This window comes from Danio rerio, chromosome 18, assembly GCF_049306965.1.
Source record: "Danio rerio strain Tuebingen ecotype United States chromosome 18, GRCz12tu, whole genome shotgun sequence".
Taxonomy (NCBI): Eukaryota; Metazoa; Chordata; class Actinopteri; order Cypriniformes; family Danionidae; genus Danio; species Danio rerio.
The window spans coordinates 35,470,866-35,476,224 of NC_133193.1; the positions used below are offsets into that span (position 1 = coordinate 35,470,866).

General features: G+C 37.7%; 1 pseudogene; it reads right to left on the reverse strand.

Moving 5' to 3' along the window:
* Positions 1-369: 369 nt before the first annotated feature.
* Positions 370-488, reverse strand: LOC137488372 (5S ribosomal RNA; annotated as a pseudogene).
* Between the last annotated feature and the right edge of the window lie 4,871 nt (positions 489-5,359).

The window sequence follows — 5,359 nt, forward strand, 5'->3', positions numbered from 1 at the left end:
ATTAACTGTACAGAGTTTCCAGTTAGTTACCACTACTGCTCTATTACAGTAATTAACTGGCAACACTGTTGCCAGCTACTCACTGTAATGGTTCGGTTACAGTAATTGACTGGCAACACTGTTGCCAGCTACTCACTGTATTGGTTCAGTTACAGTAAATAACTGGCAACACTGTTGCCAGCCACTCACTGTAATGGTTCAGTTACAGTAATTAACTGGCAACACTGTTGCCAGTTACTTACTGTAACCAAACTTTTACAGTGAGTAACTGGCAACAGTTTTGCCAGTATTCTACTGTAAAAACACCCGGTAAGGTCTAACAGTGTATCTACTGCGCCACTACCTCGCCCCCAATGAAGGACTTCAAAAAGCTTACAGCACCTGGTATTCCCAGGCGGTCTCCCATCCAAGTACTAACTAGGCCCAACCCTGCTTTACTTCCAAGTTAAGATGAGATCGGGCATTGCCAGGGTGTTATGGCCGTAAGCTACCATAGACATGTAAACACAAAATGCATTAATCTCATACATTGTTTTTTTTTAATTATTTATATGGAACCATCCAGCATCTTAAAACAGCATCTTTTAAGCAAAGTAGTCCCTTGCCTGTCTTCACAAATAAAATAAATGAATAAACAATTATAATGAAAAAGTAACAACACAAGTCAAATAATCTAAAATTCCCTAAAGGTTAATAATGTTTACATGTTAATACCTAACTATATTATTTAAGTGGATGTTGACAAGATGTCAATATCCATACCAATTATTTAAAGACTGTAAACTTTTAAAAATGTATACATAAAGACATGCAAGGAAAACTGATAAAAACTTTCAAATGAACAATGTTAATGCAATAAAAATAATATTTGAGATAAATGCATTTCGTTTTTAGATGTCTATGGTAAAGCCAAAACAGAAATCAGAATATCTACCAAGGTTTTTAGTCATTCATAGAGTTTTAAAGTCAAAACTTTTGCACCTTCCTGGACAGATTTGAATTAGATTTAAGAAAATTTTAATATGTTGAATATTTTATGTGTTTAAAATATTTACGTATGATCATAACACAGATGATTTCCTTTACATTTCTCTATGTTATAGCAAAAAAATTCTTGCCGCAATATTCAACAACAATATTGCATATTTTCCCAATATTGTGCAGCCCTAATGTGTGTGTGTGTGTAAATTAGGGGTGGGAATTGGTAGTGGGATAAATTCCTACATACATTGCAGTGCAGACATTGACAATGATAATTATGACAATATGAAAATACATTTTTGACATAAATGCAAAAGGTGAAATTCTAAAGCAGGGGTCACCAATCTCGTTCCTGTAGGTTCGGTGCCCTGCAGGGTTTAGCTTCAACTTGCCTCAACAAACCTGCCTGGTTGTTTCGAGTATACCTAGTAAGACCTTGATTAGCTTGTTAAGGTGTGTTTGATTAGGGTTGGAGCTGAAATCTGCAGGACACCGGACCTCCAGGAACAAGTTTGGTTATCCCTGCTCTAAAGCATGATAGAAATACAAACCCATGCTCTGGATTTTGTTTGTAGTAATAAGATTAAGACATATTTCATTATATTAAAGGTGCAGTGGGTGATTGTCTTCAGATTTTTTTTTTGTTGTTGTGCTAGTTGAAAGTCTCTTCAAAGTCCAATAGTAATGATTACAGTAAATGATCTGAATTTGTTTATTTGTATTTTTTTGTAACAGAAATAAGCTCATTTTATGAATATTAATAATCAACAATAACGGTTTATTCTTAATTATTAATATTCCGGCTTAAGCTTCAGTCAATTTGGTCAAACAAACATATGATTGTATATAATGCTCATATCATGCTCGCGCGACCGAGCGGATTCCCAGATTATGAATATTAATTATCAACAATAACGAATTATTATTAATCATTAATATTCCGGATCAATTTATTGTTAACTTGACCAAACAAACACAAGCAGAGCCGCCGCTTTTCCGAGCAGACACGGTAATGACCTATTCATTTCAAAGGGAATTTGATTGCTACTTTTTGTGAAGTAGATTAATCATTCAAAAGTTTTAAACAACTTATAATAGCTAGGCAGGGGGAATCTGTATTTCAGTGACATTTTCTCATGAGGCAAACAATACAATATATTTGATTATAATGGAATTAATTGACTAGTAAGACGTAACGAACAAACAAACGCACAAACATACATTAAACACAGAACAAAGGTAAACCACGTGGAGATATCGGGTCTATATGGGACTATAAAACATGTACGAACAGAGAGAGAGATATAAAAATAGAAATATAGATTTCAGATAAAAAAGTGACAAAACTTTCAGTTCCACACACACCATTAAGGACCACCAAGATTATAAAAAACACCTTTTTGATAAAAGGGGCACAGCTTAATCGCATAACTAAAAGTACCTGGACTTAATGTCTGGGGTCTCTCTCTTTATGCTTCCGTCCTGATGAAACTCCTTTGATGTCCTTCTTGATGCGTTGAGTTTGTAATACAGTTCTGAGGAACGCGATCGCAAACTTTAAACTGAGTTTACTTTGCCGGAAAATAAAGAAAAGCGTGGCGGGAAAAAGTCCATGCGGCTTAGAAAAGCCGCGTGGCCCTCAAAGGGGCCACCGTCAATAATGTTCTTTGTTCAGACGTTCTCTCGGGATGTTTGGGGAGAAGTCTGGTTATACCTGCGGGTCACGTGACAACCCGTTCAGCATTCTGACCAATGATTTCAGGACAAAGTTTGCGCGCGAACCCTTCCTTTGTCTTGAGGCTGCTCGTATGCAAATTTGAGTGTCCGCCCAAAGCATGCGGACAGGCATTTAATACAGGGGATTAAAGAATAAAGCAATGCGAGTTATGATCTTGCTCTATGCATCATGTGTTGAAAAATGTCAGCAGAAACCCATTGGTACCAAACATGGGGGGTTTAAGGGGAACATGCATACAGGTTATAAGAGAGGTTACACAGGTAAGAAAAGTCAGAAATGAGATACAGAGTTTACAAAACATAACACTTTAGTCTTGTGCTGGTTCAGGATTTTTTTGAGTTCATTTTCTTTCTGTCGGGACAGCCTCGTGGGTGTGTGTGTGTGTGTGTATTTGGGCAGGAATGTCTTTGAAGTTCCAGGCTTAGTAATCCAGGGACACTGGAGAGATAAGTCTGTCGGGTGTATCCAGACTTGTGGAGCCAGCAGTCGTAAACCCGTCCTGGCGACTAAACCCAGACCGTGATAAAATCAATAAGTAATTTTATCTGTGGACTGTACGCTACACATTATTTTCTGGGTAAAGCATAAAACTAAAAAATGTTCATCCAATTAAATAGAGTCGGACCGTCATCTCCCATAATTCTGATAAGCAGGTGTGGAGAGGTAAGCGTGATCAAACACCCAATAGGGGGGGAGAGCATGCTAGGAGCCCGGCGGCTAATCAGCAGGTCAATCAGAAATGATAAATAACACCTGTCTTTCTAGTGATTGGGCCGGAGAGACTGCCTTCTTAAGGAGAACGGGAGGAGCAGTCGGGAGAGAGCACACACACGCACAGACACAGCCTACAAGTGGTGTGCATTAACATAATAAAAATATATTGCTTACCTGATATCGCCAACCCTGTCTTCTTCTTCCCACACAACACCGAACTTTACTACACAGGTCAGACTGTCAGCAAATGTAGATTCGGACTTCTGCGCATCTGTTCACGCAGATTCGCCATTAGCGCGTGCCTGTCTGCATCACAAACTTGCGCGCGAGCGAGCTGCTGGACGCTCTTCGATGCCAAGTCGGAGCCGGAGGTGCTGAAGGACAGCCAAGCTCGGGCCGATTACTGTAAAGCCAGGCGCGAGTATAATTCGCCCTTAAAGCAGCCGCGCAGTCACGAGACGGACCGGGAGAAGTTAAATGCTGAATTGAAACTTTTAAAAACCTGAATCAATATTGGAGTTACTTTAGCACGCTGGAGGAAGGAAGACACCATGGCTGAAGTATTACTGTTAGACAGGTAATGTTCTGTTTTTAAACTATTTTAGTCAGGCTAAGCTTATGTTATGCTTGTGTTAGCTAAGCATGTTCTGTTATGAATGACTTGCATGCACAGACGTGATGTTAAGCCACTGAAATCTCCCGGTGAAAGATTGATGTGATTATTTTGAGTTTCATAAGGTCGTTTGACAGCATCTATAATGTAGATTTATATTTAGTTTAACAACAAAACATCAGTAAATAGCGCTATTCCGCCTAGACTGCTTTATTGAGCTAAAGTTGCTTTTATATTCAAATTGGGTCATTTTAGAACAATGACAGCCTCCCTATACTGTTTACCATGCTACTCTAAATATTCGCTCTGAAATAGCATGTAAGTGTGGCAAAGTAATAAATGTAATTCCTTTACGGCGCTGGCATTAACTGGCGAATGACCTTAACTAGTGGGTTTTCTGTCTGCTGTTGTGATGTGGTGCGCGCTCGCAATTTCAGGGGGTGTGGCTTTGAATCGCAGTCCCTCCCCTCCGTCCAAAGGTAATATGCTAAGCGGTTAGCATTTTGGCAGATCACCTACTGCACCTTTAATTTGTTAAATACTACGTGTGCAGTTTTTGTTTGTTTATACGAAGGTTTCTATAGCTAGTATTTTGTCAGTGATGCAGATTATGGATAAGCTACATTATATAAAAAAAAAAAAAAAAAACTAAACGATTTAATTAGGTATTGATGAAACAAAATATAACCTTGTTGCCTACTATACGCAAAAATAAATCTTTAATCGTTGTTCTTAAGAATTTGCAGTTAAAATGTAAAACAAAATAAAGCGGGTTTTAATTTTAATTGTTGCCTCATGTTAGTTCAGACCTACTATATAATTGAGTTCACTCAAAAATGAAAATTCTGTCATCACTTAATCCATTTCACTTCACAAAATCGGGATTGGTTTCTTTCTGCTTTTAAACACAAAACATGTAACTAATAACATAGTTGTTTTTCCTACAATGTATTCATCAAAGGCGGCAACACCAAAGCAAAAATACTAATTTATAAAATTAATAGAGCTGACACAAAGAGTGTAACGTTTCTAGTCACACGGCTCTTCATCAGACTCTAAACGTAACACGCTTTGTGTCAGCTTTTTTAATTGAATAAGTTTGTATTATTGGAGCTTTGGCTTTGCCGCTTTTGATGAAAATTTAATATGCACCTTTTGCGTTTTTTGGCTGAGCACCCAGTTAAGAGGGATGTGCGTGCTTTTTTCATTTTCATTTTTCAGTTTTTCATTTCTTACAATGTATGTCAATTGATACTGGTTTTATCTTTCTTTAAAATATATTTTTTTTATGTTCAAAAGAAGAAAGAATTTAT